At 42.2% G+C, this 13902-nt stretch overlaps 1 protein-coding gene and 1 long non-coding RNA gene across 4 annotated transcripts in view; one reads left to right on the plus strand and one right to left on the minus strand.

The window, feature by feature from the left end:
• Window positions 1-13902, minus strand: part of acads (acyl-CoA dehydrogenase short chain) — a 210794-nt gene that overhangs the window by 80550 nt on the left and 116342 nt on the right. The window lies entirely within an intron of this gene.
• The window catches only part of LOC122562772, a 74699-nt gene continuing 62871 nt past the window's right edge, over window positions 2075-13902 (plus strand). The window contains exon 1 of the long non-coding RNA XR_006315414.1: window positions 2075-2141. This is a non-coding gene — a long non-coding RNA (uncharacterized LOC122562772). The remainder of the gene's footprint in view (window positions 2142-13902) is intronic.

Here is a 13902-nt window from a genome sequence, read left to right on the forward strand (position 1 = left end):
GAACACCTCTGGGACACCCGGACCAACCAACCAACCCAACCATCCCGTGGCTCAACACTTCAACTCCCATTTCCACTCTACTAAGGCCATGCAGGTCCTTGGACTCCTCCATCGCCAGACCATAGCAACACGACGGCTGGAGGAAGAGCGCCTCATCTTCCGCCTAGGAACCCTCCAACCACAAGGGATGAACTCAGATTTCTCCAGTTTCCTCATTTCCCCTCCCCCCACCTTGTCTCAGTCCCAACCCTCGAACTCAGCACCACCTTCCTAACCTGCAATCTTCTTCCTGACCTCTCCGCCCCCACCCCCACTCTGGCCTATCACGCTCACCTTAACCTCCTTCCACCTATTGCATTTCCAACGCCCCTCCCCCAAGTCCCTCCTCCCTATCTTTTATCTTAGCCTGCTTGGCACACTCTCCTCATTCCTGAAGAAGGGCTCATACCCACAATATCACTGTGCCAGCATCTCTCCTCACTTGCACATTTAGCTTGATTTCCCTGTTAGAGTCAGAGAGTCACAGAGTCACATAGCACAGAAATAGAACCTTTGGTCCAATTCATCCACGCCGACCACACATCTCAATCTGACCTAGTCTCATTTGCCACCATTTGGCCTGTATCCCTCTAAACCCTTCCTATTCATATACCCTTACAGATGCATTTTAAATGTTGTAATTGTAGCAGCCTCCACCACTTCCTCTGGCAGCTCATTCCATACACACACCACCCTCTGCATGAAAAAGGTGCCCAACAGATCCTAATTAGATCTTTCCCCTATCACTTTAAACCCATGCCCTCTAGTTTTGGACTCCTCTTGGCTATTCACCCAATTCATGCTCCTCATGATCTTATAAACTTCTATAAGGTGACCACTCAGCCTCTGGGGAAAAACAGCCCCATCCCATAACTCAAACCTTCTAGTCCTGGCAGCATCCTTGTAAATCTTTTCTGCACCCACTCAAGTTTAACAACAAAATTCCTATAGAAAGGCAACTGGAATTCTATACAGTATTCTTTCTTCTCATTCTTTTTTCCAAAAATATCACTTCACACTTATCTGCATTAAATTTCACCTTATATGTGAAAAAGTTTCACTGTTTATGCCCTTTTGAAGTCCATTTGAGCTCAGAACTGTCTAAGACAAAGCAGTCCACTCGACCGGTGTCCTAGATACTAAATTCAATATTCATTGCTCCATCAGTGCTGCACTGAATTGTAGCATATATGATCTACACAATGTAATGCAGTATCTCATCAGGATTACTTCAATAGGACTGCATACTAACACCATGATATAATATTTAAATGTCCAACTCATTTTCCATTAATAGGTTAGTTGCCCCACTCTTGCCTTGCCTCTGTTATAACTGCAAGTGCCTGTTCCTGATTTAGTTTCTGCCTCTAAACTCTGACACCACTCAATACCACTAAAGTTTTAGGAAGTTTAGATTTAGTCCTGTGTGTCCCAGTGAAGATCGTGCCAAATGATTAGTTGAAAAGCCACACTATTCCTTGCCCTGCTCACAAATGCCACATGGTGCTAGTGAACCTGACAACACCTGATGACAGCAAGTCTCTGTGGGCAGCTGTCAGAATAAGGAATGGCAAAGCCTGTTCCTTCAGAACTGAATGCAAAATTTGGGTCAATGTCAAACAAAATAAATGCAATTAGTTTCTGGACTATCCTGACCTACTTTATTCACTCTTCAAGGGAGGTACATTGTGATGAATATCATCAGCCAACGTATCGCACAACTGCGGTTTGTTGAATCATGTAGTGGACTCAAACTGCAAAATAAAATGTGTATCACCAGACTCTTACACTTATTTTAGAAATTCTCAGGAGCATCGAAACATGTAGGTTTCACTTTGTAGAGTATGATAGAAAATCACTGAACACTGAATGGGTGCAAGAGGAAATCCAATCTTCTGTGTGAAAGGTTATTGGGGCATAATTGCAAAGAAAAATACAGAATGAGGGTAGATGTCTAAGCTCTTTCTGAACTGATCTCTTTGATATACAGTTTTCTTTTAACTCTGTACTACTGAATTCTTTTTTTAGGCCTGAGGTCACATATAGAGTTGAACAAGAGGAGCAAGACTTCAAAACCACCGAACAGGACTTTAAAGTACAATGTAAGAACACATTATGACAGCTCATAACAGCTCTGCTACCAATCATCACAAACATTGTCCATGCACCAATTCTGCTTTGTGCTTTCTTCTTTATTTCCACTTGTGTCTACTAAGGTCGGGAATATTACTGCTGGCTAACAATACACCTTCCATTTCAAGCACCCTTTGTGAGCATCAAGGTTCCCAGAATATGTCCAGCACAGCTGGATGGAGGGTGGAATTCTCTCAGTTTTAAAATGTTTTGAGGTGTTTCACAAGACTATAATTTGAGAAAACTTGACAAAAAGCACATAGACAATAGCAAGGTAGCTGAGGAAAGGTTGGGTTAAAGAGGTAGATTTTAAGGAATGACTTAAAGTAAGAGAGATGGAGAGGCTTAGGGGAGGAATTCTAAAGCTCAGGAGGATAAACAGCTGAAGGTACCAATGATTGAATAATTTAATTCAAAGAATCCAAAATCAGAGAAGGGCAGATTTGGAAGGCTTTAAGGCACGAAGGAGGCCAAGACAGCACTGGCATAATCAAGCTGTAGGCTAATAAAGATATGGATGAGAGTTTCAGAAGATGAGTTGAGACAGCAGTGAAGTCTGCTGAGATTATGGAAGTGTAGACAGTGGTTTTGGTGATGAAGCAGATAATGTGAAGAGGGGTTCACGTCTCTGTGCAAAATGATACCATGGTTATGAACTATCTGATTCAGCCTTAATGCTGAAAAAATGGGGGGGGGGGGGTGCTGCTGGCTGGGGTACTGAGTTTATTGTGTGGACAAACACAATGGACTGGATTTTCTCAGCAGTTTCATTAACTCATCCTCATTTCTGGGTCAATCCTGGTCAAGGGCATTTCGTGATATCTGTCGAAATCTTGCAGTAGGTGACCGATTAGTGACGTGCCTAAATGATCACCATCCAGTTAGGAACAGTGAACACATTTAGTAGGCATAAGCGAAAGTGAGGACTGCTGGAGATTAGAGTCAAGATTAGAGAGGTGCTGGAAATGCACAGCAGGTCAGGCAGCATCCGAGGAACAGGAAAATTGATATTAGGAATTCCTAATGAAGGGCTCCTGCCCGAAACATTGATTTTCCTGCTCCTTGGATGCTGTCTGATCTGCTGTGCACTTCCAGCACCACACTAATCTTGACATTTAGTAGGCATGACCAACAATGCCAGGAGTTCCTCAGGGTAGTGTCCTAAGCCCAACAATCTTCTGTTGGTTCCATCAGAAGTTGTATTATTGCACAATCTTCAGGACCATTTATACAACTTCTCAGATACTGAAGACGTCCATTTTCCAATATGGCAAGATCTGGGAACATCCAGGTTTGGATAGAGAAGTGGCAGATAATATATATACCACATAAGCATCAGGAAATGACCATCAACAAGGGAGAATCAAAATATCACTCTTTGGTTACCCACTCTGAGGAAGGGTCACCGGACCCAAAATGTTAACTTTGATTTCTCTTCACTGGTGCTGCCAGATCTGCTGAGCTTTTCAGCAACTTTTGTTTTTGTTTCTGATTTACAGCATCAGCAGTTTTTTCCATTTTTTCAGTTTTTATCTCCTTTTGATGTTCAATGGTACTTCTATCACTGAATCCCTCACTATCAGCATCCTGGGGTTACCATTGACCAGAAACTTAATTGGGCCAGCCATATACATACTGTGGTTACAAGAGTAGATCAGAGGCTAGGAAGTCTGCAGACAGTAACTCACCCTGTTTCCCAATGCTTGTGCACCATCAACAAGGCACAAACCAGGAGTATGATTAAATACCCTGCACTGGTTTGAATGGGTGCATGCAAGAAGCTCAACACCATTCAGGTCCAAGCTGCACATTTGATTGGCTTATTTAGCATTGCCTGCATTCCATGAATGAATAAGAAAAAAAGGGATATTGTTATGGGGGATAATTGTATTTGTGATTTCTTTCCCCTACTATTCTTCATCTCCCCTCAAACCAATTCTACATTGAGATCTCCAGAACGTGGTCATCTCTAATCATTGCACCAATTCCATCATTGATTAACAGTTCTGCTCCTCCACCTTCACCCACCTTCCTATTCCTTAAATGTCATATACCTCTCAATATTCAGGACCCAATCCTTGTCATGCTGTAGTCATGACTCTTAATGGCTATCAGATCTTTTTATATGTGGACTATCAATTTGTTTACTTGTTTTAAATCCTGCACATATTCAGATACAGAGCCTTTAGTTTTGACTTTTGGTTATCTTTGTAACATCTGGTCTTGACACATGGTGCATTCTTATAGTTATTTTCTCTGTCCCTGGCATTCTCTGACTCTCATCTCCCACATTACTATTTTGCCCACCTGCCTGTGAATTTGCGACACCTACCGAACCTTGATCTTTCACCCTCACTACTTAGTTTGCAACTCTCTCTACTTCCCTTGTTACATGATTTGCTTGAATACTGATCTCAGTACAGTTCAGGTGTAGACTGTCCTAATGATACAGCTCCCACTTTGCTCAGTATTGACGCCAGTGGTCTACAAACTGGAACCCACACCAATCTTTGAGCCACATCATAATTTCATGAATGTTACGTGTAATCTGTGACTTGAGGTAATAATCCAATGATATTGCTCGTGGTACTGCTCTTCAATTTGATGCCCGGCTCCTCATATACAGAATCTATTTCCTTAGCATGCCTGTGTTGTTTATATCTACATGGACCATGACAACTACCCCCCCACCTCTCAACGCCATATTCCTGTGTAGCTCAGAGCAGATGTCACAATCCCTCACACAGCATAGGCAACTCAGCCTTCTACACTCGTGCTCTTGGCTATACAGAACAGTGTACCACTGTGCTATGGTTAGATAGCTCATCCATCCTGTGTTCTTCACCTACAACCAAGCAAGCACACAGAACCTCAAACCTATTGGACAATTGGAAAGGCTAAGGCTCCTGCTCTCTCAGCCCTCTTACCTGCTGCATTTACGGTCAAACTCTCCTTCCCCTGACCAGTGAACAAATCAGAACACCCTGTCCTAAGGGTGGAGGTGTGACTACCTTTTGGTAAAAATATCTAGACAACTTTCTCACTCGCTGACATGTTGCAGTATCTGGACTTTGGCCTCTAGCTAAAACTCTAAGCTGGAAATACTGAAGCTGTGAACACTTGCAGCCCAGGAGCTCCCACATGCTGTAGCTATAACACATCACCTGTCCCACCATCCCTAATGTGTTTTCTTAAATTACCTACTTAAGTAATTTATTTGTTTTTCTAATTTTTATATTTCATTAACCCTGCCACAGATTCCTATAGTAGTTTAAACCTTAGGAACCATTGAGTACATGAGTTGGGAGGTCATGCTGCGGCTGTACAGAACATTGGTTAGGCCACTTTTGAAATACTGGGTGTAATTCTGGTCTCCCTGCCATAGGAAGGATGTTGTGAAACTTGGAAGGGTTCAGAAAAGACTTACGAGGATGTTGGCAGGATTGGAGGATTTGAGCTATAGGGAGACACTGAATAGGCTGGGACTGTTTTCCCTGGAGCCCCAGAGGCTAAGGGGTGATCTTATAGAGGTTTAAAAAATCATGAGGGGCATTGATAAGGTGAATAGACAAGTCATTTCCCCAGGATGGGAGAGTCCAAAACTGGAGGGCATAGGTTTAAGGTGAAAAGGGAAAAATTTAAAAGGGACCAAAGGGCAACTTTTTCACGCAGAGGGTGGTGCATGTATAGAATGAGCTGCCAGAGGAAGCTGGTACAATTACAACACTTAAAAGGCATCTGGATGGATATATGAATAGGAATGATTTAGAGGGGTATGAGCCAAATAGGACTAGATAGGACTGGCAAATAGGACTAGATAAATTTCAGATATCTGATCAGCATGGACGAGTTGGACCAAACGGTCTGTTTCCATGCTGTACAGCTCTATGACTCTATATAAAGAATTGACCTTAGCAATTTATTAGATACTCAGCAAACAGCTAGCTTCTTTCTTTGTACTAGAGTAAGAGAGAGATCAACATCCTCAGCATCGTGGCAATGACCCCCGCCCCCCCTTGATCAGCTGCGATGGGCTGGGTACATGCTCTGCATGACCGACACGAGGCACCCGAGCAGGTGCTCTACTCCTGGCTCTGAAACGGCAGGCGAGCCCCAGGCCAACAGAGGAAGCGCCTCAGGGATACCCTCAAGGTCTCAGTGGCGAAGTGCCGCATTCCCACCGACACCTGGGAATCACTGGCCCAAGACCATCCAAAGTGGAGAGGAAGCCCCCCTCAAGTACCTTGAGACTTGCTGTCAGGAAAACTTGGAAGCCAGGTGAAAACAGCAAAAGGATTCTTCATTCCTGATGAAGGGCTTTTGCCTGCAAAGTCGATTTTCCTGCTCCTTGGATGCTGCCTGACCTGCTGTGCTTTTCCAGCACCACCCATATCTTGACTCTGATCTCCTACATCTGCAGTCCTCACTTTTGCCTAAAAGGATTGTGCTGCCACACCAATGCCCCACCCACCCCTTCCCATGACCATCACCTGCTCCAAGTGTAACAAATACTGCGGTAGCTGCATTGGTCTGTACAGCCACCTATGGACTCACCCTGAGAATGGAAGAAAGTCATCCTCGCCTGCAAGAGATCATCAGTGAATGAATTAAAGTACAGCAAGAACTAATTCCACATTGACTCCGGATCCTCCTTTTGCTCACTGTTCTAAGTGATGCTGATTGCCTTGGAGTGTTCCTTTCACTCACTCCAAATGTCAAACAAAAGGATTAAGGAGACTGGCATGAACAGAATGAATGAAACATTCTGCAGAATTGACCACTCAGCTGTACAGAAAGTGCATCTATGGCACATTGTTGCATGGATGGGCAGCTAGCTGCTCTCCTGCTCTGGTCAGTGCAGAGGTTCAGGTTGGTCATGTAAAGGCTGAGGGGGACAAGGTTGAAGTAGATGGAGCCACCCACACTGATGTTGTTCATTTGGCATCCTGTGATGCACAATGCCCATGCAGTTGGTGCAGACACTGACAAGAATTTTTTTTTTCACTGTTGAGTGAACACAGAAGTTTAACAAGTATACTGATGGCAAAATTATAAAATCTGCACCCAGAACAAATAGTTAGGAAGTAAGAGTTACTTCCAAGTGTAAAGAAATTTGAAGCAAGTACGCAAGAAATCTACAGCAAGCTAACAACAAAGATCTACTTGCAGAATCAGAAGAGGTTCTACAATATATTGCTGATCAAGTAAAATCTAGAGGTTTAAAACATGGATTGAGGATGAACAGCAAAAAGACAAAAAAGGGACAGCATGGTGGCTCAGTGGTTAGCACTGCTGCCTCACAGCACCAGGGTCCCAGGTTCAATTCCAGCCTCAGATGACTGTCTGTCTGTGTGGGTTTCCTCCGGGTGCTCCAGTTTCCTCCCACAATCCAAAGATGTGCAGGTTAGGTGAATTGGCCATGCTAAATTGCCCATAGTGCTAGGTGTATTAGTCAGAGGGCGGGTTACTCGTCGGAGGATCGGTGTAGACTGGTTGGGTCGAAGGGCCTGTTTCCACACTGTAGGGAATCTAATCAAATGCCAGTTAGAAAGAATACATCAAAAGAGTTTTCCCAATCTTGAGGGATAAAAGATGAGATTTTTGAGGCCACAAGCTCCCAGGTAGCAAGCACTGAGTGTTATTCCTGTCAATCCTCCTGTTTCTTTCGAATGGTGGGAACGTTCTAAATGTCTGAGCTTGGGGGCCCGCCTTCTGCTCCAAAGAAACCAGTGAAAAGTCTGCAGTTTTGTTCATGTAAAAAGCCCTGAATTTCAAACTGACCCCCACTCTCATAACCTCCCAATTCCCCACCAATCCTCCCCTGGCTTACACAACAAATTTCAAGCTTCAAAATGGGACACAATGCAAAATAATTTGGGAAGCACTGTATTAAAAGTACAGTGACAACTGAAATGGATGGTGCAATACTGAAAGAAGTCAACACATTTGTCTATATCAGACAAATAACAATAGAAGTTGAGAGCTAGAAGAAGAATACAGATAACCAGATGGAATTTTGTGAAGATGAAGAATATGTTGACAACAAGAAAACTCAAACTTGTATCAAGGGAAAAATCATCAGATGCCACATTCTATCTAATTTCTTCTATGTCTTCAAAATATAGACAATTAGTAAAGATCTTTGGAAGAAATAGAGGTGCTAGCACATATGATAAAAACAATCCATATACAGACCATAGGACAAATCAAAAGGTGCTTGAAATTGCAAGAGCAAAATAGGAGTTTTCTAGAAAAGGAAACATAAGTATTTTGGCCATTTCATCAAAGGTGGAATGCTACAGAGACCTCTTCACGAGGGCAAAGTGGTGGGCCGCAGACAGCAAGATGCACCGGGGTGTAGCTAGATGGCAGATGTCATAGCATGGTTGCAGACAAACTACAGTCAAAGTGTGAGGATAGCACAAGACAAATGAGCATGATATACTATGACAGCAAATTTCTTGGTAGGAGTAGCTATCAAAAGCAGCAGCACACTTGCCTTTTTATTGGGCTGTAACAACACCAGCAGGAGGTCTTGTGATACAGAGTGGAGCATCCCTGACTCTGAGTCAGAATCTCTGGATTCACATTCCACTCAAGGAGGAGTGACTTTACTGTGGCCAAGCAGAGAGAGAGGATCAATCTGCAAACCCCTTAAACATACATCAAAGGCAGGCAGGAAGAGTCTGCAACATGATGGAAACAAAATTGGAAAGTCTACCAGCAATACCCTCTGGATGATACAAGGCATGGAAAAATGTATGCTGCCATAGCAAAAATGGACTAGTTGGCTGGACAGCTATTGGAGATCAAATTAGTGCACACAGTACAGGGTTTTATCCCCATCCTTACTGGAGTGCTTTCCACCCCTGCCTCCTGGTCTTACCCGTGGTAGAGATCACAGCTTTGTGGATTAGACAGGTTTGAGAAAACCGAGAGTGAATAGGGTCACCATATATCCAGTGCAGAAGTATTGCTTGGTGAATGTTGGACATCAAAGGATGCCAACATGGCTACTGAATATTAATAATTTATACTAATGATGAGGCAGGCATTTGCATGGGAAAATTCCATTACACAATTTGTTGACTTCAGGAAAAACACTCAATCAGGGCATGACAGGCACCCCTGTCATTTGGTGAGGAAGTTGTACTCTCAACCTGGGCTCTGAAAGGCCTTTCAATGTTGCTCTCTGGTCCCATCAACCTCTTCCTCTAAAAACAAGGTCAAGTACTCCATCATTGTCTGTATGGATATGCCGTGCGGTGCACAGTAGACTACCATTATGCCTGACACTCTTGATGAGCTTAATGGAGTTTGTGAAGTAGATGATTATACCTTGCATTTGAGATGATGGTACCATTTCACTAGAATTCACTAGACCTACTTCAGTAGCCAACTTGGTGTTAGTCAGCCACTCTACCAAATACTTGCTGGGTTGATTTTGACTTTGTGTTACTTGCCAAATGAGTTATAGCAGTCTATGTCAGATCTCTCAATTTTTATTTCCATTAGGTCAAATCAGAAGAAATAAAAAACAGAATGCTAACTATTACTGGCTACATTATTGCATGGAGGCAATTTTCCAGATAAATGTGGGAGTGGGAAGCTCGAGGTGGTGTCACAAATGCAGAAAATTAGTGGCACCATAATTTCTGGTAATGCTTTAAGTCTGGAAACCTTTTTGTAAACATCAAGGGGCAATTTCTGAAGCTATTATACATCCCAGGCTCTTAATAAAATGGAAGTGTAAAGTAGATGGAAAAAAATGAGAGACAAAATAGATTCAATATTACAGCAAATCCTGGCCTCATGGAAAACAATGGTATGGAAAAAGCCAAGTGATTCAGCACTGAAAGTGATTATATTCTTCCCATAAATCCCTATTCTACTGCCAGTCACAGAGATCCTGAAGTTTCAATGTGACATTAAAAGGTTGAGCTTCCCTCTAGAGCTATACCAAGTGCTTACTGCAGACTTCAACAAAGAACAGTTTCAAAAACAGTTGCTAAAGTCACTGTAGTGCTTAATTTGTTTGTCAATGGATAATTTCAGGCCACCTCAGTACCATCTGTCAATCCTCTGTGCATTATTGTAATAAGAAAGTAACAGCTGCTGTTTAGCAGGACATTTCAATTTATTTCTCTCTGTGGAACCTGACAAATAAGTACAATGATAAATGAACATTTAGAGAATGGTAAGATTCATCCAGGAAAGTGCAACAGATTTTTGTCTACAGCCCTTTAAATAACATCTACAAAAATCTCAAGGTACCACCGCTCAAATATCTCTTTCACGGTCAAATCTACACCTACAATTGATTAATTATGCAAATAAGTTGATCCACAAAAATAAGTGCTGTTAATCAACATCAACATTTAACAAGATCTGCAAAAGTTATAACTCTTACGATTAGATGCAAGTACTGGTTTGGTGTTGTAATTCCAAACTCACTGAAAACACAATTGCGATTGTCCAAATTCATTTTCATGTACAATCCTGAAAAGCAACATGCATCAGTGTGGTTTGAGTTGCTTCTGTGGGTTTCTATTCCACAGGATTGTAACACCGTGGATACAATCTTATGTGCTCATGGATTCTGCCCACCATGAGCTCTCAGCATTAGGTTTCTGCCCTGTACTCTTGGGACTGCTTTCCTGGACGACAAGTATCCAGTATGCTCTCCTTGAAGGCTGAATAATTACGATCCCAACCTTTGACAAGACCTACCTGAGAAACTCAAAACTCCATTGGTACCTGACTATTAATTATACACGTACAACAAGATGATACGAAATCCTCTATCTCTCTTGAAATGTAGAGCTATCATACAGATGGTTGTGAATGAGCTCTACATTTCATTATTCCTACGTGCCCTCCATGAATTCCTCTGAGAATATTTTCTCTTAGGGGATTTGGAATTACCAGCTTTGGACCAAGTAACAGCAAATCATCAACTATGGCCAAGTGCTTATGGTCAGTTTTCAAGTAAAACCTCAGTTGCATCAGGTAATCTGAGAAACATTCACATCCCAAAGTAACTGCTAAAGCTTCTTTCTCTATAGTTATACAGCATTGCTCGGTTTCTGTGAGCTCTGAATGGAAAGTAGACTGACTCCCTACTCCAGTCAACTTGAACTTGAATGAATACTGTACCTAATCCTGTGGAATGTGTATCTGCAATTGTGACTGTGGGCAATCTGGCGTTGTAGGGAGCAAATACATCTGAAGAGAGCAATTCAATATTTATCTACTGAAATGCTATATGATCTGCTGTAGACTTCAAAGTCATTGTTGACCTTTTCCAGAAAATCTCTTAGAGACTGCATCAGATATGGAATGAGGTTCCCACCTGGTGAAACATTACTGAAAAGTGTTGAATGTCATTGACACACTGTGGCATTCATTTAATGGGAATTCATTTAATGCCTTCATCATTCTGGGATTTGCCATGCTTTCTTTTCTTGAATGATGTGGCTCAAGAATGTAATTTGTGAACTGACATTTCTCAATTAATGTAAGGCCTGCATTCTGCAAAGCTGGCAATGCTCAGGAGCCCCATGGTCATGTTCTTTTTAGTAGTGCTAGTCATCCACAGGGCAGATGGTTTGCCTTCAAGGATTTGAGACACTGCAATACATTCGGAATTGAATTCCAAAAGATAGGCCATTAAAGCAAAATTGGCCAAACAGCATAAAAATGTGATCAACAACCTTTCATTATACTCTATAAATATTTGCCTAAACCCACAGTTTGTATCCATTTCTCTGAAGAATATCACAGAACTGTTATGATGCAGTAGGAGAAACATCATGTCTGCACTGGCTCGCTGAACATGCTATTAGTCAGTTTTGCCAAACTGCTGCCACTGAAAGAATTTATGGGTTTTGCATTGTTCAGTTGTGTGAGTTTACACATAACTTGAGCTCTGCATTGAGCTTGGGAACTCTTACCAGTCCTGAACATCACCCTCTTGGCTCTGTGACTATGAGATTACTCCACAGTGTAGCATTATGTCAAGCTGTGCCTTCACTTGCCCCAGCAATGGGTGTGGTATAAAAGTATTTGCTTGGTAACCTTCAGTAATGGCATGTGATACTCCTGCTTGAGCTTTCCTCGTCTGCAAGTTCTGGATAATATCCAGGCTTGGGATGACAAATGGCAAGTAACATTCGTGCCACACATATGTCAGGCAATGACCAGCTCCAATAAGTGACAATCTAAGCATTTAAGCCTTTGACATAAAATGGTGTTACCATCACTGAATCTCTCACTATAATCATCGTGGGGGTTAACATTGACCAGAAACTCAACTGGATTTGCCTTAGAGCTGATCATCGACTTCAGGAAGCTAGGAGGAGGGCACACTCCTATCTCTATCAATCAAGCTCACGTGGAGTTGGTTAAGAGTGACGATCTGTCCTGGACCACCCACGTAGATGCAATGGTCAAGAAGGCACAACAAAGCCTCTTCTTCCTCAGAAGGCTAAGGAAATTCAGCACGTCCATGAGGACACTCACCAATGTTTATAGATGCAGCATAGAAAGCATTCTATCTGGATGCATCATGGTATGGCAACTGCTCTGCCTAGGATCATAAGAAAATACAGAGAGTTATGTAAACATCTCAAGCCGAACTTCTATCCATTGACTCCATCTATACTTCGCAATGTCACAGAAAGGCAGCCAACGTCATCAAAGATTCCTCCCACCTTGTTATAATCTCTCCCATCAGACAGAAGATATGAAAGCTTAAATACACGTACTATCAGGTTCAAGAACAGCTTCTTCCCTGCTGTTATTAGACCTTTGAAGGGACCTCTCAAATTTCAAATTTAATGTGATCTTGCTTTTTGTGTATCTTCTCTGCAGTCGTAACTCTGTATTCCTACTTCACGCTGTACAATCACCCTACGATCTTTCTATGTTATGATCTGCCTGTACTACATGCAAAACAAAACTTTTCACTGAACTTAGGTACATGTGACAATAATAAATCAAATCAAATATAAAAACAGTGGTCACAAGAACAGGTCAAAGGCTAAAACTCTTGCAGCAACTAACTCATCTTGTGACTTCCCAGGGTTTGTTCACCATCTACAAGGGACAAGTCAGGAGTGTGTTGGAAAACTTTCCACTTCCCTGGATTAGTGCAACTCCAACAACATTTAAGAAGCTTGACACTATCCAAGACAAAGTAGTTGCCTTGACTAGCACTACATCCGCAAACATCCTCATTTTCTACCATCAACATTTAGTAGCTACTGCGTGCACCATCTATAAGATGCACTACAGAAATTCACCAAAGCTCCTTAGACAGTACATTGCAAACTCATAAGCAGTTCCATCAAGAAGGACAAGGAGAGCAGATACACGGGTTCACATTCACCTGTAGGTTCTCCTCTCAGTCACTCACCATCCCGACTTGGAACTATATCAATGTTCTTTCAATTTTAATTGGTCACAACCCTGGAACTCCTTCGCCAATGGTATTGTGGGTCTACCTATAGCAGTTCAAGAAATCAGCTCACCACCACCTTCTCAAGGGCGGCCAATAAATGATGGCCCACCATTGACGCCCACATCCCATGAGTGAATAAAAAAAAATTTAAAGTTCAGGGAATTCTTGGCAACATTGTGTCATTTTCTTCATTTAATAGTGTAATTACTCTGTCTATAAGGCTTAATGGTGTGCATCTTTTTTGTCTTAAGAGGATGTGACTTGGTTCC

The sequence above is a fragment of the Chiloscyllium plagiosum genome, chromosome 25 (genome assembly GCF_004010195.1).
Source record: "Chiloscyllium plagiosum isolate BGI_BamShark_2017 chromosome 25, ASM401019v2, whole genome shotgun sequence".
In the NCBI taxonomy this organism is placed as follows: Eukaryota; Metazoa; Chordata; class Chondrichthyes; order Orectolobiformes; family Hemiscylliidae; genus Chiloscyllium; species Chiloscyllium plagiosum.